Here is a 22,276-nt window from a genome sequence, read left to right as displayed (position 1 = left end):
TTTCTCTTTAGTAACTTCCTATGCCTTATTATTAGTAATTTTAATTTCAATTCTAATGTTCCATTGTAAACTAAATTTTTGCACACTTAATTGTAACGGTTTGAGAAGCAGACTCAAGGCTGTGGACACTGCCGCCTTTGTCGGTGCCCACGGCTTTGACTTTGTCTTCCTCCAAGAAACGCACTGGTTATACACTGATAACTGGCAAGCTATCCGATCGCTATTCCCTGGTTATAAGATTTATTACTCGAGTGCCGATTCGCGCTCTAGTTGCGGCACGGCCATTTTGCTTCGTGACGTTTTCGCGAATTCCGTGACGGGCTTCAGGTGTGACAACCGGGGTCGTGTTACAAGCGTGAATGTGCGCATTCATGATCAGCTGTTCCGTCTCGTGTCAGTTTACGCTCCGTGTCGACCGGCCCAAAGACGCGAGTTTTTCGTTAAACTATTTGAATTTTTCGGCGGGAAATTCGACCGTTTGATAATTGGAGGAGATTTCAACTGCGTTCTAGACCCAAACTTAGACCGAGATGTTCCCTTAGTGGACCATGTAGACCACAGCGCCTCTACTCTAGCTACACTCATCACTGATATGACGCTTTACGACTCCTGGCGTTACCTCCATCCAACGACCAAAGCGTATTCTTGGCATTCTAGCCACGCGAACTCTCGTTTAGACACTTTTTACGTCTCACAATGTAACAATTTAGTTCCCCAAACGGCCGAAATCTTGCCTTTGCGACAGATTTCGGACCATGACGCCGTCCTTTTGTCACTACTCGTTTCGGCGCCCCAATCGCGCGCCCCGAGTGCCTGGCGCCTCAACACCGCCATTCTGACTGACGACAACGCCGAAGACCATAGAGTCGAACTCCGTCGAATTCTCGCGAAGGTCGATTGCGTCTCGGCGTGGGAAGTCGCGAAACAAGATGTCGCGTCGTATTTTCGTCGCGTCGGAAAAGAGCGTGCTACCAAACGTAGGAAAGAAGTCGCGTTTCTTCTATGGGCCCTTCAAAAAGTGTCCCGAGTGACTCCCGAAACGACCGCGACCGTGAGCGCCAAAGAAGAGATTCTGAATCTCCTCCACGCGGAGTACAATACCCAATATCGGGACAAACAAGATCGAGCCCTCGCTGACACTTTGAAAGACGAGGATTCCTTCACGGCTTCATTCTACCGCCGAACGCGAGCGCCCATGAACTATGTTGAAATTCGCGAAGTTGTTACTGCCAAGGGAGTTTCAACTGACGAAAACGTAGTCCACGACGTATTCCTCCAGTACTTTCAATCTCTCTATGATATCGAGACAACCGCTGATCCCGTCCAGTTTTTCCAGTCCCGCTGCGAACATCTTCCCAGGCTTTCGGATTTGGATAGAGACTTTTTAGAAGTCGCGATCTCAGACGTCGAGGTGTCAAAAGCGTTGCGCGGCTTGAAAAGCGGCAAGGCTCCTGGACCAGACGGTCTCCCCGCCGAATTCTATCGGTTCATGTGGGCTGATCTTAAGCCTATTCTGATTAACATTTTCAACGATCTCCTGAACGGAGAGCCATTCCCAGAAACATTTCGCGAAGGCCACGTCGTCTTAATCTGTAAAGACACGGACAAGAAAGCCTCCCCTTCCGCGTGGCGGCCTATTACGAAAATAAACACGGACAGAAAACTGTTCGCTAAGATCCTCGACTCGCGTTCATCCAAAGTCACCGGCACCATCATTGGCACTAACCAGACTTGCGGGGTTAGAGGGCGTCAGCCGCTATTTAACCTTGTTATGCTCCGAGATATCCTTGTGGATTACACCGAGCGGGATCGTTGCGGCTTCCTTCTCGCTGTAGACTTCGAAAAAGCCTTCGACCGCGTTAATCACCAGTTTCTCTGGCAGACTCTCGCGCGTTTCGGCTTCGGTCAGCGTTTCGTCAGCATCCTGAAAAATATGTACGAAAAAAACATTAGTCAACTTACCATCAACTCGCATCCGTCGGAACCATTCCAGATCAAAAGGGGCGTTCGTCAAGGCTGTCCCCTATCACCCAGCCTGTTCTGCCTCGCTCTGGAGCCGCTCCTCTTTGCAGCGAGCCACAGTCTGGACATTCGTGGCCTCCACTGCCCGGGAACGGCCGTCTCTAGTCAACAAATTTATGCCGCTCACGCGGACGACGCCAATTTCATGTTGGAGGACATCGCTTCGGTTCGGGGTACGCTATGGCTCCTCGACGACTTTTGCGCTGTCTCCGGCAGCAAGTTAAACGCCACCAAGAGCCAACTTGCTCGAATCGGTGGCAAAGCCCTCGAGTTGATTCCCGCGACGTTACCAATAAAGGAAACCACAGAACCAGTGAAAATCCTAGGTGTACTGTTCTCAGCCCACGGAGTAGCCCATAGTAACGAGACTCGCTTTGTTGAGAAATTCTCAACTTCTTTGGACGCGTGGGCGGACAACACTTTTTGTTTCCGCACCCTCGTCCAACTCATCAAGCAAATTGCCCTGCCAAAATTGACTTACCCAGTTCCTCTCGTGGTTTTCTCGCCTGCCACGATTGCAACAGTCAACAGGAAGATTTTCTCATTCGTTTGGGGAGACAAGCAAGAACTTATCGCGCGGCAAACTCCAACCACCAAAGCCCCCTTTGCCGGTTATCGCTTCTCGGCCTTTTGGCTAAGATCAAAGTGTAGTATCTGTTCTTATCAGCTTAATATCTGATACGGGTCCCATCGGGGCCCAAGATATTAAACTTATTTTTGGACGGCGGCGGAGAGGTCGGAGCTTGCTCCACCTCCGCCACGGGTTGGCCTGGTATTGCAGTTCTTCCAGGATCGGCCCACCTCGCTCAATGAATCTAAAATCAAACACCATATATATATATATATATATATATATATATATATATATATATATATATATATATATATATATATATATATATATTCCTGACGTCATAAGAGGGAAAGTCGTCATTGGCTAGTAGATCATTTTGAAGATTCGGACGGATTTGTTTTGTAATTTTTTACCTTAATTGTCGTACGTTACCAACGGTATGTTTTTTTAAGTCACTTTCGTTACTAACAGGAGACATGATTAGGAGTTCACAGCCGGCCGCTTTTCGACATTCGCGTTGGCAACACGTCTTCCCCTTTAAAAAAATTACCCCCTCCCAAACCATGGTAACTCCGTTCTCGAAACGGACACCATATAAGTTATTTACATCGAGTTACCTAGCGAGGATTGCGGTACTATCGCTGTAGAAATAGGGGACTGTTAAAAGCGGGAAGGTTTGGAAAAAACGAGTTTTTGTGTTGCTGATGCCGGGGCGCGTACTACGCGGCAACCACGGTCAATTCGTAGTGCCATATCTCATGACACTTCTCTACAGCTGTTCTGGTAAGCGTGCAGGAGGAAACTCCGTATGATCAAGATCTTACTTTTTCTAATTATCGATTAAGCACGGTTCCATGTTGCCACTTATTTAAAAAAAGACCCAGAGAAAACCGAAGATAAATTATCGCCTTGGCGAACTAGTTAGAAACAGCGTAAAAGAAAATATTTAAAAATACACAAATTTTAATAGAAAGACTCAAATACCCCGTTAATGAAAAAAAAAGAGGGAGAGAGGAAGAGATCAGCCACCGGCACGCCGTGTTCCCTGGTGGTCTCCCTCCCTCCCAAGAAATGACCCCACTCGACGCGGCTTACCGTCGTTGATGGGTCGAGAACCAATGTATTCCGCGTGATATTACCGTTGACGGCTGAAAACGCTCGATGGCCGTCGATCTTTTTGTTTGAAATCAAGAAGTTACCTTCTTTGGTCAGACGTGATGGTTATACACGCTGTCATCTCCAACCACGAGCAATCTGCTTAAACATAATTATGAAATTTATGAATGCTCAATCTCACTCTTTTTCTTTTTCAACCACCAAAGCCCCCTTTGCCGGTTATCGCTTCTCGGCCTTTTGGCTAAGATCAAAGTGTAGTATCTGTTTCCAGCTATTTCGCTAAAATCTTGGCCGAAAGGCCGTCAAGCGAGTTTTCCCAGCTCTCAAGCTGGTTCCTGCGATGCTGTCTTACCTGCCGGTATCCTGACGTCACTGTTCCTGTTCCTGTTGCTGCTCCTGAAGCTGTCGCTGCTGTTTCCGGTTCCGTTGCTGCTCCTGTTCCTGGTCCTGGTTCGGCTGCTACTTACCTGTCGCTGCTATGGAGAGCTAACTATCGGAAACCAAACATGTAGAATCACCAGCGTTGAAGATGACGGCGTCTGGTTGACCATTAAGCACCTACCATCATGGATCCAATGGGATGCAGTACTAACCAACCTGCGGAAATATGGAGAAATAAAGGCCCATCGTTCAGATGAATATAGAGAATTAAAGGGAGTCAAGAATGGAGACCGAATGGTAAAAATAAAAATGACCGAAACAATACCTAATGTACTTTATTTTGGACGAAGCAGGGCTCTAGTATATTATACCGGAGTGGCAAAAAAGTGCTTTTTTTGCGAGCAGGAGGGGCACGTTGCCTCTAACTGCGGTAAAAAAATTAACCAGATGGCCGAGAAGAAAACAACTAGAGAACAAAACGCATTACCTGAGAAACCTGAAGAAATTCGGCGCTCGACACCGACTCCTGGGGGGGTGGTTATCACAAACACCACCACTCGAGAAGACCTGGAAAAAAATAAACAAAGTAACGTAAAAATACTTACCACACCCGATGACTCGCTAAGCTCCGAAGAGAGCTGGACGTTGATGTCCCCAGTGACCATTAGGCCGAAACCTACCAAGACCAAGGAGGACGCTGCTCCAGCCATGGACGCTGAAGATTCCGACGAGGAAGACACCCACACCACTGTTACCACGCAAGTAGAACCAGAGCGCGTTACCTTTACACCGACCTTCCAGACATGGTTGGAAGGATTTTTACCAGACCGATTTGATGAGTATGTCACCGCAGTCAACAAATTTTCCGAAGTCACTACACCCCAGAAGAAAATCCTAATCAGACACGGAAAAATTCACGCACAGAATTTCCCGAAAAGACGTCCTACGACTTCCCCATCCAAAGCTCACAAGAAAGCGAAGAACAATTAGAACGATGAAGACTCTTTTGCCTCTCGATCTATATAACTCCTTTTAAATTTACTCCGTAACCATTTTTTTATAATTGATTTTAAAATGGTATGCAAATTCTTATAACGATTGTTCACGTTAACTTAATTAACTAACCACGTGAACAAAACTACTGTGATATATGTATATATGTAAATCAAACGAATCTTTTAATAAACAATTAAAAGTATCTGTTCCTTTCTTCGAAGCCAAAGGCCGGGAACCGTCTATACCTGTAAAGGTAAATATACGTACCTGCTCGTTGTTCCTGCCACGCTGCATCGCCAGACGTCCTCGATCCAGTTACCGTTCCAGTTGCTGTTCCAGTTGCCGCTCCAGCCTTCCAGTTGCTTGCTGCCTCGTTCCAGGGCTCCCTGAGCTCCGCTTCGGCGGGTGCTGTCCGGGTTGCCATGCCTCCAGTGATGTCCGTGCCGACTCCGGCACAGTCCTCGTCCTCGTCCTCTAAAAAGGCCACGGCACGAATAAAATTCGACGGGGTCAATGTGGAAGATTTGGCGGTAGCCCTTTTCGACTGCATTGGCCCCAAGAGCATCGAAGTGTTCCAGATGCTCGGAAAAGCGGAATGTCAGATAACGTTTACAAACGCTATCTGCTACCAGAAGGCCATCGACACCGGTATCATTGTCGGGGACAAACATCTCGACATCGTGGGTGTCGCTGATCCAGTCACCCAGATCACGTTGAAAGATGCTCCCTGCTGGTGGGAGCTATCATTCTTAAAGTCAGCTCTGAAAAATTACTGTGAGGTGATTTCTGAATCATGGGAGAAATTCCAGAGGGGCCCGTTGAAGGATGTGCGGAACGGGAACCGGCGCCTTGAAGTTAGACTCAAGAGCCCAATCCCGAGCCTGATGACCATAAGCGGACACCGTATTCAAATCGTTTACCAAGGTGTGCAACGAATGTGTTTTTACTGCCGTAAAGACAGTCATCAGGTTCGGGATTGTCCGAAGAAAAGAAAGAAGGCTGGAGCGACTCCAGACATTCAAAGTCAGAACCCTGTACCCGAGGATTCTGAAAACTTGAGGGACTCAGTACCGCCACCCGTAGCAAACGAGGCAGCTATCACTGCCGCTAAAGATAACCCAGAAATGATGGAAGATGAAGTATCAGGACCAGGAAGCTTCGAGGAAGGCCGAGATGGCTGGAGCCTTTCTCCACCAGGGTCTTCCCTCATATCATCCGAGACGACTGAACAGTCCAACGGCTATTCCAATGCAGTGAAAACCATATCTCATCACGAACATAATCCAGAATCCACTCCGTTGGTGAAAAATCCTGAAAAAAAAAGGTTTAATTATAACAAAGTTTGGAAATATTGGGAAATGTCTGAGCAGGAGCTTCAGGACTTTTGCCGTCGTGCAGAAGCCTTGCCTGCAACGCCACCACGACTCCTTAAATGGCGTGAGGATGCATTAGCCGAGGCACGCACCTACCTTCAAAAGCATAAGAAACGTTCCCAGAGTTCTCCATCTACCAGTGACCCTAAGAAAGGGAAAAATCAAGATTAATCTTAAAACTGTAATTATATTTTAATTAACCTTTTAAGTACTCGACTTCTTTATCTAATATGTCAAATACTCTTAGTATAAATGGTTTTTAAAGCAATCTAGTAATGTATTCGTGCAATATTAGCATTTAGCGGCTTTCTTACAGCGTAGGTTTTATTTACTTTTAACTCTACATGCTTTTAATATCCTGGCTTGTCTTAATTTTTAAAGACTTTTTTGCGTTTAAATAGCAATTATAATTTTGAAAAGTTCATATATGTTTTAAAGTATGATCACTTACCCTGAGAGTCCGTGTAAATATTTTTATATATACTAGTTAAACCTTAAGGTGTTAAAGAGCAATAGGCTTTTGTATATAATCATGGTAGCTGTAATGTTATTAACGTTTAATTTGACTGAAACCCGACCTGTAAAAAGTAAAAAGAAATAATTAATATACTTACCTGTTCACCCTTAAAAGTAACTACTCACTTTTTGACGGCTAAATTTTTTAGTTATTTTGCGGTACCTTGAACTTGGCGCTTTTTGCCTATATAAAAAACAGAAAATTTTAAGGAAATTATTCTTTCTATTTTTTGTAACTTGTAAATGTTTACAACAAATGTTCGCGCTAATTTAAACTTAATAACGCGAACAATTGTAACTTGACAATGAATTTTCAAATAAACAAATTCAGTATCTGTTCCCAGCTATTTCGCTGAAATCTTGGCCGAAAGGCCGTTAAGCGACGTTTACGCTTCTCAGCCTGTTCCTGCGATGCTGACTTACCTGCCGGTACCCTGACGTCTCTGTTCCTGTTCCTGCTTCTGAAGCTACCGCTGCTGTTTCCGGTTCCTCTGCTGTTCCTGATTCCGCTGCTGTTCCTGGTCCTGCAGACACTTACCTGTCGCTGCTGTTCCGGGTCGCTACGCCTGTATCCTGACTTGGCTGATTCCTGCCAATACCCTTCGACGCTGTTCCTTCCTGGGACTTGCCTTCACCTGACGACCCCTCTAAAGCCATCATGGCTGCAGAGGTGAAAAAGAGAACTGCCCGTCTAGACGTCGACGCCGGCTTCCTTGAAGTCGCCCAGACCTTCCTCCGAAAAATCGGACCAAATTCAATCGAAACGCTCCAACCTGTTGGTAAAGAATCCTTTTTACTTACCTTTACAACCCTGGCCTTCCTGCAACAAGCCGTCTCCTACGGAGAGTTAACCATCAACAACAAGACCTGTAAAGTCACCAGCGTCGAGGATGACGGCGTCTGGCTGACCATCAAACAGCTTCCATCGTGGATCCAATGGGATTCCATTCTGACAACCCTGCGGCAATACGGAGACATCAAAGCTCATCGCCACGACGAATATAAAGAATTAAAGGGGATAAAGAACGGAGATCGTGTGGTAAAATTAAAAATGAAACAAACCGTTCCTAACGTACTTTATTTTGGCCGTAGCAGGGCCCTGGTATATTATACCGGGGTTGCCAAAAAATGCTTCTTTTGCGAACAGGAGGGGCACGTTGCCTCTGACTGTGAAAAAAAGAAAAACCAGATAGCCGAGAAAAAAGAAACTGAAAAACCCGAATTACCAGAGGATCCTGAAACCACCAGAACTTCAACACCTGCACTTACCAACGCCACCACTCGAGCCAATAACCTAGAAGAAAATCAATCAAGCAACTTACCCATACTTACCGCACCCGACGACTCCAAAAGCTCTGAAGAGAGCTGGACGCTGATGTCACCAGAACCTTCCAAAACGAACGCAGAACCTCCAGTCAAAACCAGCCAATACTCCGATGCCCTGAAAACCGCTCACAAGCCCGATGAACCTGAAAATCAATCTAAATCAACAAGCAGTGAACCAAAAAAGAACAACTCCGACTCCGGTACCACCTCAAAACAAATCACCGCAACAGCCAGACCTCCATATGATCCTACGACCTGGATACCAGGAACGAGACCACCTATAAAACATTTAACCAAACAAGAACTACATATGCTTATCGAACACATCAAGACAGTACCCTATGGCCAGGACGGTAATGTTAACTGGTCCATAGCCGAATACTTTGCCGAAATTAAACTAGAAATCCAAAACTACCAAAAACGCCCACGCAGTACCACTCCCACCAAAGAAACCAAAAAAGGGAAATCTTCACGTTGAAGTTTTTATTAATTTTAAACTTTACCTCTGTTTTATCTCTATGAACTAATTAGTTTTATACTTTTTAAATTTTATATCTATTTAATGACCTGTTTTAATTTAAACTAATTTAAAAAAAACAGGAACTATCTGACAGGGTACTGTATTTTATTGAAATTTATAATAAACAAATTCAGTATCTGTTCTTATCAGCTTAATATCTGATACGGGTCCCATCGGGGCCCAAGATATTAAACTTATTTTTGGACGGCGGCGGAGAGGTCGGAGCTTGCTCCACCTCCGCCACGGGTTGGCCTGGTATTGCAGTTCTTCCAGGATCGGCCCACCTCGCTCAATGAATCTAAAATCAAATATATATATATATATATATATTCCTGACGTCATAAGAGGGAAAGTCGTCATTGGCTAGTAGATCATTTTGAAGATTCGGACGGATTTGTTTTGTAATTTTTTACCTTAATTGTCGTACGTTACCAACGGTATGATTTTTTTAAGTCACTTTCGTTACTAACAGGAGACATGGTTATGAGTTCACAGCCGGCCGCTTTTCGACATTCGCGTTGGCAACACGTCTTCCCCTTTAAAAAAATTGCCCCCTCCCAAACCATGGTAACTCCGTTCTCGAAACGGACACCATATAAGTTATTTACATCGAGTTACCTAGCGAGGATTGCGGTACTATCGATGTAGAAATAGGGGACTGTTAAAAGCGGGATGGTTTGGAAAAAACGAGTTTTTGTGTTGCCGATGCCGGGGCGCGTACTACGCGTCAACCACGGTCAATTCGTAGTGCCATATCTCATGACACTTCTCTACAGCTGTTCTGGTAAGCGTGCAGGAGGAAACTCCGTATGATCATGATTTTACTTTTTCTAATTATCGATTAAGCACGGTTCCATATTGCCACTTATTAAAAAAAGACCCAGAGTAAACCGAAGGTAAATTATCGCCTTGGCGAACTAGTTAGAAACATCGTAAAAGAAAATATTTAAAAATACACAAATTTTATTAAAAAGACTCAAATACCGCGTTAATGGAAAAAAAGAGGGAGAGAGGAAGAGAGCAGCCACCGGCACGCCGTGTTCCCCGGTGGTCTCCCTCCCAAGAAATGACCCCACTCGACGCTGCTTACCGTCGTTGATGGGTCGAGAACCAATGTATTCCACGTGATATTACCGTCGACGGCTGAAAACGCTCGATGGCCGTCGATCTTTTTGTTTGAAATCAAGAAGTTGCCTTCTTTGGTCAGACGTGATGGTTATACACGCTGTCATCTCCAGCCACGATCAATCTGCTTAAACATAATTATGAAATATATGAATGCTCAATATCACTCTTTTTCTTTTTCAACCACCAAAGCCCCCTTTGCCGGTTATCGCTTCTCGGCCTTTTGGCTAAGATCAAAGTGTAGTATCTGTTTCCAGCTATTTCGCTAAAATCTTGGCCGAAAGGCCGTCAAGCGAGTTTTCCCAGCTCTCAAGCTGGTTCCTGCGATGCTGTCTTACCTGCCGGTATCCTGACGTCACTGTTCCTGTTCCTGTTGCTGCTCCTGAAGCTGTCGCTGCTGTTTCCGGTTCCGTTGCTGCTCCTGTTCCTGGTCCTGGTTCGGCTGCTACTTACCTGTCGCTGCTAGTTTCTTGTCTCTTCGCCGACGGCTCTCGGGGATCGCCCTCTGGTGGTTCCTGGGTTCGTCTCCCGTTGTCTCTTGACGTCCGCAGTGGTGGAAGCCATGCCCGCTGCTTCGTCCAAGATGCCTGACTTGTCCGCTGCTGATCTGAAAAAGAATACGGCGAGAATTAAGTTTGAAGATGTTCCAGTTGATGATCTGGCTTCGGCCCTTCTCAACCACATCGGCCAGCAATGCATTGACGTTTTCCAGTTAATCGGAAAGTCCGAAGTGCAAATCACGTTCAAGGACGTTGAAAGTTTTCAAAAGGCTGTCGACTCCGGAGTCATTGTCGGAGACCGTCATCTAGATGTCACGAGTATCGTAGACCCTGTCCGCCACATCACTGTTCAAGGAGTTCCAAGTTGGTGGGCCCTGTCAATCCTTAAGACAGCCCTCCGTAACCATTGCGATGTCCAATCGGAGACATGGGAGACCTTCCAGAAGGGGCCTCTAAAGGGTCTCAAGACCGGCACGAGACGCTTGGCCGTAAAGTTTAAGTCCGCCATCCCGAACCTCATGACAATCCAAGGTCAACGCATCCAAATCACGTACGAGGGCGTGCACAGGATGTGCTTCTATTGCCGCAAGGACAGCCACCAGGTGCGTGACTGTCCGAAAAAACGGCGAAAGGCTCTCTCAGCTGGGGAGCCGAATAGGGAGTCACCACCCGAAAGCGACGGACCAAGTGGGGAAGACGCTGATGGCGGTGCTCCGGAGACCAAGGTCGGAGACGAAGTGGGGGAGATCCCGGACCGGCCAAATCTGGAAACTAATGACAATACGGCTCAAGAGCATCACCCATCCGATCCATCCGTCAACAAAATAAGCAGACACTGCACCGATCTTATATGGACTGTTGAGGACGAAAACTTTCTTAAGAAGTTTTTGCCCAATGACTTCGAAAAATACGTAGCGGAACTCAACGCATTTAACGACTTATCATCGGCCAGGAGGCTTTTCCTGATCAAGCGAGCCACAGCCTTAAGAAAGACAATCAACAAAAGGCGCCAGAGTTCCTCTCCGGGGGATAAATCCAGGACTGAAAAGAGGGTTAACGTCGGAAGCAAGACCACGGCCGACGCCGTTAAAGCGAAAACCAGTGCCGAGGTGTACGATGACTACGTAACGTACTGATTTTTAAGAATTTTTTTATATATTTCGCGTTTTTTAGAAATATAGCTTAAATTGTTCGATATGCTTATTGTTTTTAGTTACATTGTAAAAAGTAAAGTCTGAATGAGTTTTAAATTAATTGTACTTACCTGAATTTTACAAAATACCTGTTAAAAAAAAACATAGTTAAACTTACCTTTTGTGACAACTCTGTAAAGAGAAAAATTGTTTTAGTGTTTTTGAAAATTTGACCTGCTTTTTTCCGCGATAATTTAATTTTAATTTAACCGCGGAAAAATGTATTTTTGACAAGAATTTCAAATAAACAAATTCAGTATCTGTTCTTATCAGCTTAATATCTGATACGGGTCCCATCGGGGCCCAAGATATTAAACTTATTTTTGGACGGCGGCGGAGAGGTCGGAGCTTGCTCCACCTCCGCCACGGGTTGGCCTGGTATTGCAGTTCTTCCAGGATCGGCCCACCTCGCTCAATGAATCTAAAATCAAACACCATTTTTATATATATATATATATATATATATATATATATATATATATTCCTGACGTCATAAGAGGGAAAGTCGTCATTGGCTAGTAGATCATTTTGAAGATTCGGACGGATTTGTTTTGTAATTTTTTACCTTAATTGTCGTACGTTACCAACGGTATGATTTTTTTAAGTCACTTTCGTTACTAACAGGAGACATGGTTATGAGTTCACAGCCGGCCGCTTTTCGACATTCGCGTTGGCAACACGTCTTCCCCTTTAAAAAAATTGCCCCCTCCCAAACCATGGTAACTCCGTTCTCGAAACGGACACCATATAAGTTATTTACATCGAGTTACCTAGCGAGGATTGCGGTACTATCGCTGTAGAAATAGGGGACTGTTAAAAGCGGGATGTGTTTGGAAAAAACGAGTTTTTGTGTTGCCGATGCCGGGGCGCGTACTACGCGTCAACCACGGTCAATTCGTAGTGCCATATCTCATGACACTTCTCTACAGCTGTTCTGGTAAGCGTGCAGGAGGAAACTCCGTATGATCATGATTTTACTTTTTCTAATTATCGATTAAGCACGGTTCCATGTTGCCACTTATTAAAAAAAAGACCCAGAGTAAACCGAAGGTAAATTATCGCCTTGGCGAACTAGTTAGAAACATCGTAAAAGAAAATATTTAAAAATACACAAATTTTATTAAAAAGACTCAAATACCGCGTTAATGGAAAAAAAGAGGGAGAGAGGAAGAGAGCAGCCACCGGCACGCCGTGTTCCCCGGTGGTCTCCCTCCCAAGAAATGACCCCACTCGACGCGGCTTACCGTCGTTGATGGGTCGAGAACCAATGTATTCCACGTGATATTACCGTCGACGGCTGAAAACGCTCGATGGCCGTCGATCTTTTTGTTTGAAATCAAGAAGTTGCCTTCTTTGGTCAGACGTGATGGTTATACACGCTGTCATCTCCAGCCACGATCAATCTGCTTAAACATAATTATGAAATATATGAATGCTCAATATCACTCTTTTTCTTTTTCAACCACCAAAGCCCCCTTTGCCGGTTATCGCTTCTCGGCCTTTTGGCTAAGATCAAAGTGTAGTATCTGTTTTTAATAGAACTATACGGAGATCTTAGTCGAGGGGCGAGAAGTGTTTCTACGCCTTTAAGGCGAGTTATCCTGTCTTGCGTGATCTGATCCTGTGCCGAGCCGTGCTGCTGCTGTCGTTCCTGAAAGAATTACCTACCTGTTCCAGTCGTGTTGTTCCTGTCTGCCGTAGGCCTGGATCCGCCGCCCGAGGGATCGCCGTCCGGCGTATCCCAAAGCCGACCAACGCTTCCGACGTCCAAGCGTGATGACACGCCATCACTCCTGCCAAAGATTCCGGACCATCAAGCTCCTGCACTTGATCCGGCGTCAGCTTCAGCCCTTAAAGCCACCACAGCCCGAATACGGTTTGACGGTGTCAACGTGGAAGACCTGGCCTCAGCTTTACTTGACCACGTTGGCCCGAGGAATATCACCGTATTTCTAATGGTGGCCAAATCTGATGCCCTGATCACATTCAGGGATGCAGCCAGCTTCCAGAAGGCTGTAGATAGTGGAATCGTGGTCAATGGCAAACCACTCGATGTCGTGGGTGTTGTCGATCCGATGAACTACATCACTGTTAAAAATGCACCGAGCTGGTGGGAGTTGGCCATCCTAAGGAAAGCGCTGAGGTCCTGCTGTGACGTGATGTCGGAAACGTGGGAAACCTATCAAACAGGAGTCTTGAAGGACCTCCGCACAGGAAATAGGAGGCTTCAAGTTAAAGTCAGAGGTCCAATCCCGAACCTGATGACCATCAGTGGACATCAAATTGAAATCACATACCGTGGTGTCCAAAGAATGTGTTTTTATTGCCACAAGGACACTCATCAGGTTCGGGATTGCCCGAAAAAGAGGAACAAAGCCCGCCAGCCTCCAGAGTCCAACGGAGAAGTAACCCCAGAATCCAGTAATTCGACACCTACCCCTTTGGGGGTGATACCTACCAACGCCACCTCTCGAGAAGAAAATCTGCAAGAAAAATCATCACGCATACCTGAAATACTTACCCAATCCAACGAATCCAGAACCTCTAACGACAGCTTTTACTTGACAACACCTTCCCCAAAGACCGTAGAACCTCCAGCCAAAATCTGTTCCTTCGCCGACGCTTTAAAATCTCCGCCACATCACGATAACATTGAAGCAGAACCAGAAAGTGAACCTGAAACCAACAAATCCGACCACAGCAATAACAACAGCAGCTCCAAAACCAGTCCCAGATATGATCCGTCAACCTGGATGTATGGGCAAACGCCGGACCTCAAGCAGCTAACCAAATCCGAACTCCAAACCCTCTTCGAAAAAATCCAATCCAGAGCATTCACACGTATCGTTCCCCTCAACCAACAAGCAGAGCAACTCCTCGACAACATCAGCGAACTCCTAAAAAATATTCAAAAACGACGACGCAGCATCACTCCGCAGAAAGAAACGAAAAAAGGAAAAAATATGTTTTAAAATTTAATTTTTAAATTTTAACATATCTTTTTATGAATCGATTTTTATTCAATGTTCCTTTTATTTTTTTAACGATTGTTCGCGGTAATTTAAAATAATTCTAACACGCGAACAAAATAATGACGAAAATGTAAAAATGAAAACTTTTACTGAAACATTAATAAACAAATTCAGTATCTGTTCTTATCAGCTTAATATCTGATACGGGCCCATCGGGGCCCAAGATATTAAACTTATTTTTGGACGGCGGCGGAGAGGTCGGAGCTTGCTCCACCTCCGCCACGGGTTGGCCTGGTATTGCAGTTCTTCCAGGATCGGCCCACCTCGCTCAATGAATCTAAAATCAAACACCATTTTTATATATATATATATATATATATTCCTGATGTCATAAGAGGGAAAGTCGTCATTGGCTAGTAGATCATTTTGAAGATTCGGACGGATTTGTTTTGTAATTTTTTACCTTAATTGTCGTACGTTACCAACGGTATGATTTTTTTAAGTCACTTTCGTTACTAACAGGAGACATGGTTATGAGTTCACAGCCGGCCGCTTTTCGACATTCGCGTTGGCAACACGTCTTCCCCTTTAAAAAAATTGCCCCCTCCCAAACCATGGTAACTCCGTTCTCGAAACGGACACCATATAAGTTATTTACATCGAGTTACCTAGCGAGGATTGCGGTACTATCGCTGTAGAAATAGGGGACTGTTAAAAGCGGGATGGTTTGGAAAAAACGAGTTTTTGTGTTGCCGATGCCGGGGCGCGTACTACGCGTCAACCACGGTCAATTCGTAGTGCCATATCTCATGACACTTCTCTACAGCTGTTCTGGTAAGTGTGCAGGAGGAAACTCCGTATGATCATGATTTTACTTTTTCTAATTATCGATTAAGCATGGTTCCATGTTGCCACTTATTAAAAAAAAGACTCAGAGTAAACCGAAGGTAAATTATCGCCTTGGCGAACTAGTTAGAAACATCGTAAAAGAAAATATTTAAAAATACACAAATTTTATTAAAAAGACTCAAATACCGCGTTAATGGAAAAAAAGAGGGAGAGAGGAAGAGAGCAGCCACCGGCACGCCGTGTTCCCCGGTGGTCTCCCTCCCAAGAAATGACCCCACTCGACGCGGCTTACCGTCGTTGATGGGTCGAGAACCAATGTATTCCACGTGATATTACCGTCGACGGCTGAAAACGCTCGATGGCCGTCGATCTTTTTGTTTGAAATCAAGAAGTTGCCTTCTTTGGTCAGACGTGATGGTTATACACGCTGTCATCTCCAGCCACGATCAATCTGCTTAAACATAATTATGAAATATATGAATGCTCAATATCACTCTTTTTCTTTTTCAACCACCAAAGCCCCCTTTGCCGGTTATCGCTTCTCGGCCTTTTGGCTAAGATCAAAGTGTAGTATCTGTTTCCATATCAGTTCTATACGGAGATCTTAGTCGGGGGGCGAGAAGTGTTTCTACGCCTTTAAGGCGAGTTTGCCTGCCTTGTCGAATGATCCTGTTCCGGTGCCGATCTGTTCCGCTGCTGCGTTCCTGCCTGTTCCTGAAAAGAGAAAACTACCTACCTGGTACTAACCTTACGCCTCTGCTGAAGGGTTCCTCTGACGCCGCTCCGACTTGGAGCTCCACTCACCAGACGACATCCTCCTAGCCTGAAATGGCTACAGAGGAGAAGAAGCGTACAGCTCGGCTGGAAGTCGATGCTGGTTTCCTTGACGTCGCCAATCTTTTCCACGAGAAAATGGGTCCTTCATGTTTGGACACCTTGCAACCTGTTGGCAAAGGTATTTTTCTAATTACCTTTACAACGCTGGCATTCCTCCAACAAGCTCAGTCTTACGGAGAAATAAGGATCAACGGTAACCCGTGCAAACTCACTGCTATCGAAGACGACGGCCTTTGGCTCACAGTCAAAAATTTACCCAAATGGATTCAATGGGATTCAGTCCTCAGCACGTTACGTCAATACGGGGAAGTGAAATCTCACCGCTTCGACGAATACCCTCAGCTGAAGGGTGTGAAGAATGGCGACAGAGCTATTAAAATCAAGATGAACAAATTGGTAATACCCAACGTGCTATATTTTGGCAAGAGTCGCGCTCTTGTGTTCTACCGTGGCGTAGTGAAAAAATGCTTCTTCTGCGACGAGGCAGGACATAACGTCTCGTCTTGTGAGAAGAAGAAAGGGAAACAGCAGCAGAAACCGAAGCAAACCGCTGAGGAAGCGCAACTGGAGAACCGCGAATATTCCGCTGAAAGGCCAGAGAAAGAGCTCACCTCGATCGACGGCCCGACGACATCTACCGAATCCTACGACGTCGCCGATCCTTCGGAAGACGAATCAGAGTGCAGATCCACCGTGCATTCACTAGAACAAACCACGTCACCCGAACCTGAAAAAGAAAAAAATATTAATGTACTTACCTTCGGTGCAACTTACAACCAGTCCGGTTCGCCAAACGAGAATTTGCAAGTATCAGTTCCTCCAAAATCAGATTCCAAACGAAACAACCAGGGCAATACAAAGAGCCAGGGAAACATGCCCAAGATAAAGAAAAACGATGAAGAGACCAATGATGAGGAAACCAGATCAGCCGACGGACCCCGATGGGATCCTGAAACCTGGGCAGTAGGAGACAAACCCGACCTAACGAAACTAACTCGAAATGAGCTACAAGTACTCTTCGATCGCGTCAATCGGGAACCTTCAACCGGAGTTGATTCAATTGACTGGGCCATAGACGAATTCCAAGACAACATCAGATCCACCATCAAAAGTTATCCGAAACGCCGCATCAGTACCACTCCAACGAAAAAAGCGAAAAAGGGCAAATCTACAGGTTAAAAATTTGAACACTTTTTAAATTTTGAACTATATTCTGCATATTTTAAAACAATATGCTTTTAAGTTTTACATTCAAATTGAATGGAAATGTAGATTTTTAATCTTACATCCATTAACTTAGCATTTATGTTTTTTTTAACTTTACGTTCATAAACTTTGTAAATATTTTCTTTTAGCTCTACCTAGTTTAATTTCTTGAAAATCATTTTGCGCTTTCACTTGTCTCCTTTTTGTTAACGTCTTAAAGTAACTGTAAATTATCACTAATAATTTTGCAATATAACGATCTGCTGTAATTTAAAATAATTTAAAAAGCAGAAAAAAATATACGACCAGGGTACTGTAAATATTTGATTTTTTAATAAACAAATTCAGTATCTGTTCTTATCAGCTTAATATCTGATACGGGTCCCATCGGGGCCCAAGATATTAAACTTATTTTTGGACGGCGGCGGAGAGGTCGGAGCTTGCTCCACCTCCGCCACGGGTTGGCCTGGTATTGCAGTTCTTCCAGGATCGGCCCACCTCGCTCAATGAATCTAAAATCAAACACCATATATATATATATATATATATATATATATATATATATATATATATATATATATATATATATATATATATATATATATATATATATATATATATATATATTCCTGACGTCATAAGAGGGAAAGTCGTCATTGGCTAGTAGATCATTTTGAAGATTCGGACGGATTTGTTTTGTAATTTTTACCTTAATTGTCGTACGTTACCAACGGTATGATTTTTTTAAGTCACTTTCGTTACTAACAGGAGACATGATTAGGAGTTCACAGCCGGCCGCTTTTCGACATTCGCGTTGGCAACACGTCTTCCCCTTTAAAAAAAATTACCCCCTCCCAAACCATGGTAACTCCGTTCTCGAAACGGACATCATATAAGTTATTTACATCGAGTTACCTAGCGAGGATTGCGGTACTATCGCTGTAGAAATAGGGGACTGTTAAAAGCGGGATGGTTTGGAAAAAACGAGTTTTTGTGTTGCTGATGCCGGGGCGCGTACTACGCGGCAACCACGGTCAATTCGTAGTGCCATATCTCATGACACTTCTCTACAGCTGTTCTGGTAAGCGTGCAGGAGGAAACTCCGTATGATCATGATCTTACTTTTTCTAATTATCGATTAAGCACGGTTCCAAGTTGCCACTTATTAAAAAAAGACCCAGAGAAAACCGAAGATAAATTATCGCCTTGGCGAACTAGTTAGAAACAGCGTAAAAGGAAATATTTAAAAATACACAAATTTTATTAAAAAGACTCAAATACCGCGTTAATGGAAAAAAAGAGGGAGAGAGGAAGAGAGCAGCCACCGGCACGCCGTGTTCCCCGGTGGTCTCCCTCCCAAGAAATGACCCCACTCGACGCGGCTTACCGTCGTTGATGGGTCGAGAACCAACGTATTCCACGTGATATTACCGTTGACGGCTGAAAACGCTCGATGGCCGTCGATCTTTTTGTTTGAAATCAAGAAGTTGCCTTCTTTGGTCAGACGTGATGGTTATACACGCTGTCATCTCCAGCCACGAGCAATCTGCTTAAACATAATTATGAAATATATGAATGCTCAATCTCACTCTTTTTCTTTTTCAACCACCAAAGCCCCCTTTGCCGGTTATCGCTTCTCGGCCTTTTGGCTAAGATCAAAGTGTAGTATCTGTTCCCAGCTATATCGCTGAAATCTTGGCCGAAAGGCCGTTAAGCGAGTTTCCAAGCTCTACCGCTAGTTCCTGTGATGCGGACTTACCTGCCGGTATCCTGACGTCTCTGTTCCTGCTCTTGAAGTTGCCGCTGCTGTTTCCGGTTCCGTTGCTGTTCCTGAATCCGCTGCTGTTCCTGGTCCTGGTGCTGCTGCTACTTACCTGTCGCTGCTGTTCCGGGTCTCTACGCTGTATCCTGACTTGGCCGATTCCTGCCATTGCTACCTGACGCTGTTCCTTCTTGGGACCAACCCTCACCTAACGATCTCTCTACAGCCTATATGGCTGCAGAGGTGAAAAAGCGGACCGCCCGACTGGACGTCGACGCTGGCTACCTTGAAGTCGCTCGCACCTTCTTGGTAAAACTTGGACCTGCATGCATCGAAACACTACAACCTGTGGGTAACCAATCATTTCTTTTAACATTTACGACCCTGGCCTTCCTGAAACAAGCAGTCTCCTATGGAGAAATTAAAATAAAAGACACGACGTGCAAAATCACCAGCATCGAAGATGACGGTGTCTGGTTGACGATTAAACAACTTCCATCCTGGATCCAATGGGATGCTATCCTGACGACACTTCGACAATACGGCGACATCAAGGCCCATCGCTTAGACGAGTATAAAGAACTGAAAGGGATAAGAAATGGTGATCGTTCAGTCAAAATTAAGATGCAAAAAACTATACCCAATGTCCTCTTTTTCGGGCGCAGCCGCGCACTTGTATATTATACAGGTGTCGCTAAAAAATGTTTCTTCTGCGACCAGGAGGGGCACGTTGCCTCTGCCTGCGACGCAAAGAAGAGTAAGACGGCAGACACAACTGGAGCCAAAAACGAACTACCTAACGATCCTGAAACACACCACAGTTCGCCACCTACTCCGAACCTAGAAGAAAAACAAGAAAACCAACCAAGTAACCAACAAATACTTACCACATCCGACGACTCAAAAAGCTCTGAAGAGAGCTGGACCCTGATGTCACCAGAACCTTCCAAAAAGAACGCAGCACCTCCAGTCCAAACCAGCCAATACTCCGATGCCCTGAAAACAACACCAAAGCCCGATAAACCTGAAAGTAAACCCGAAACAACAAGCAACGAACCTGAACAATCCGAATCCGACAGCAGCAACGACGAGACCACTTCAGCCACCGGGCCCAGGTGGGATCCAAATACCTGGAAGCCGGGGGACAAACCAAACCTTAACAAACTGACGCACGCCGAACTACAAATCTTCTACAACCGCCTCGACAGAGAACCTCCCTCAGGAATCAGAACCCTTGACTGTTCCATCGACGACCTCCAGTTCCGGGTTACAGACCTTCTTCAAAGCTATTCCAAACGCAGACACAGCACCTCTCCTAAAAAAACAGCGAAAAAAGGAAAATCTTCAGTGAAAAATTAAAATTTTAAACTTGTAATGTTATCATTAACTAATATGTTTTTAAACTTTTGCAAAAGAAAAATATGACCTGCTCTAACTTAATTTAACAAGCAGGAAAAAAATGACAAGGGTACTGTACTAAATTTGATTTTTTAATAAACAAATTCAGTATCTGTTCTTATCAGCTTAATATCTGATACGGGTCCCATCGGGGCCCAAGATATTAAACTTATTTTTGGACGGCGGCGGAGAGGTCGGAGCTTGCTCCACCTCCGCCACGGGTTGGCCTGGTATTGCAGTTCTTCCAGGATCGGCCCACCTCGCTCAATGAATCTAAAACCAAACACCATATATATATATATATATATATATAAATATATATATATATATATATATATATATATATATATATATATATATATATATATATTCCTGACGTCATAAGAGGGAAAGTCGTCATTGGCTAGTAGATCATTTTGAAGATTCGGACGGATTTGTTTTGTAATTTTTACCTTAATTGTCGTACGTTACCAACGGTATGATTTTTTTAAGTCACTTTCGTTACTAACAGGAGACATGATTAGGAGTTCACAGCCGGCCGCTTTTCGACATTCGCGTTGGCAACACGTCTTCCCCTTTAAAAACAATTACCCCCTCCCAAACCATGGTAACTCCGTTCTCGAAACGGACACCATATAAGTTATTTACATCGAGTTACCTAGCGAGGATTGCGGTACTATCGCTGTAGAAATAGGGGACTGTTAAAAGCGGGATGGTTTGGAAAAAACGAGTTTTTGTGTTGCTGATGCCGGGGCGCGTACTACGCGGCAACCACGGTCAATTCGTAGTGCCATATCTCATGACACTTCTCTACAGCTGTTCTGGTAAGCGTGCAGGAGGAAACTCCGTATGATCATGATCTTACTTTTTCTAATTATCGATTAAGCACGGTTCCATGTTGCCACTTATTAAAAAAAGACCCAGAGAAAACCGAAGATAAATTATCGCCTTGGCGAACTAGTTAGAAACAGCGTAAAAGGAAATATTTAAAAATACACAAATTTTATTAAAAAGACTCAAATACCGCGTTAATGGAAAAAAAGAGGGAGAGAGGAAGAGAGCAGCCACCGGCACGCCGTGTTCCCCGGTGGTCTCCCTCCCAAGAAATGACCCCACTCGACGCGGCTTACCGTCGTTGATGGGTCGAGAACCAACGTATTCCACGTGATATTACCGTTGACGGCTGAAAACGCTCGATGGCCGTCGATCTTTTTGTTTGAAATCAAGAAGTTGCCTTCTTTGGTCAGACGTGATGGTTATACACGCTGTCATCTCCAGCCACGAGCAATCTGCTTAAACATAATTATGAAATATATGAATGCTCAATCTCACTCTTTTTCTTTTTCAACCACCAAAGCCCCCTTTGCCGGTTATCGCTTCTCGGCCTTTTGGCTAAGATCAAAGTGTAGTATCTGTTCTGCAATATTATACCGAGATCTTAGTCGAGGGGCGAGAAGTGTTTTCTACGCCTTGAAGGCGAGTTTTGCTGCACCGCTGCACGAGATGTTCCTGTCCTGAGCCGCTCTGCTGTTTCCTGTTTCCTGAAAGAAAGTTACTTACCTGTTCTTGGCTGTCCTGTTCCGGTCCCAGAAGAGTATCCAGTCTTGCAT

At 44.7% G+C, this 22,276-nt stretch overlaps 6 non-coding genes and 6 pseudogenes across 6 annotated transcripts; all 12 read left to right on the top strand.

Moving 5' to 3' along the window:
* Window positions 1–2,636: 2,636 nt before the first annotated feature.
* LOC149930990 (U2 spliceosomal RNA) lies at window positions 2,637–2,828 on the top strand. Its single transcript, XR_016476157.1, has one exon. It is a non-coding gene; the product is annotated as a U2 spliceosomal RNA (small nuclear RNA).
* Window positions 2,829–3,933: 1,105 nt separating this feature from the next.
* Window positions 3,934–4,090, top strand: LOC149930989 (U2 spliceosomal RNA; annotated as a pseudogene).
* A 4,836-nt stretch (window positions 4,091–8,926) lies between these two features.
* On the top strand, window positions 8,927–9,113 carry LOC149930988 (U2 spliceosomal RNA). Its single transcript, XR_016476444.1, has one exon. It is a non-coding gene; the product is annotated as a U2 spliceosomal RNA (small nuclear RNA).
* Window positions 9,114–10,156: 1,043 nt separating this feature from the next.
* LOC149930987 (U2 spliceosomal RNA) lies at window positions 10,157–10,313 on the top strand (annotated as a pseudogene).
* A 1,548-nt stretch (window positions 10,314–11,861) lies between these two features.
* On the top strand, window positions 11,862–12,054 carry LOC149930986 (U2 spliceosomal RNA). Its single transcript, XR_016476525.1, has one exon. It is a non-coding gene; the product is annotated as a U2 spliceosomal RNA (small nuclear RNA).
* Window positions 12,055–13,128: 1,074 nt separating this feature from the next.
* LOC149930985 (U2 spliceosomal RNA) lies at window positions 13,129–13,267 on the top strand (annotated as a pseudogene).
* Window positions 13,268–14,754: 1,487 nt separating this feature from the next.
* LOC149930984 (U2 spliceosomal RNA) lies at window positions 14,755–14,942 on the top strand. The gene has a single exon (XR_016476547.1). It is a non-coding gene; the product is annotated as a U2 spliceosomal RNA (small nuclear RNA).
* A 1,055-nt stretch (window positions 14,943–15,997) lies between these two features.
* On the top strand, window positions 15,998–16,129 carry LOC149930983 (U2 spliceosomal RNA; annotated as a pseudogene).
* A 1,696-nt stretch (window positions 16,130–17,825) lies between these two features.
* LOC149930982 (U2 spliceosomal RNA) lies at window positions 17,826–18,009 on the top strand. The gene has a single exon (XR_016476431.1). It is a non-coding gene; the product is annotated as a U2 spliceosomal RNA (small nuclear RNA).
* A 1,126-nt stretch (window positions 18,010–19,135) lies between these two features.
* LOC149930981 (U2 spliceosomal RNA) lies at window positions 19,136–19,244 on the top strand (annotated as a pseudogene).
* Window positions 19,245–20,744: 1,500 nt separating this feature from the next.
* Window positions 20,745–20,930, top strand: LOC149930980 (U2 spliceosomal RNA). The gene has a single exon (XR_016476432.1). It is a non-coding gene; the product is annotated as a U2 spliceosomal RNA (small nuclear RNA).
* A 1,108-nt stretch (window positions 20,931–22,038) lies between these two features.
* LOC149930979 (U2 spliceosomal RNA) lies at window positions 22,039–22,184 on the top strand (annotated as a pseudogene).
* Window positions 22,185–22,276: the final 92 nt, after the last annotated feature.

Source organism: Leiobunum rupestre, chromosome 9, assembly GCF_980474605.1.
Source record: "Leiobunum rupestre chromosome 9, qqLeiRupe1.1.hap1, whole genome shotgun sequence".
In the NCBI taxonomy this organism is placed as follows: domain Eukaryota; kingdom Metazoa; phylum Arthropoda; class Arachnida; order Opiliones; family Sclerosomatidae; genus Leiobunum; species Leiobunum rupestre.
Note: the sequence above shows the minus strand (reverse complement) of the source record. Positions and strands in the feature narration are given on the sequence as shown.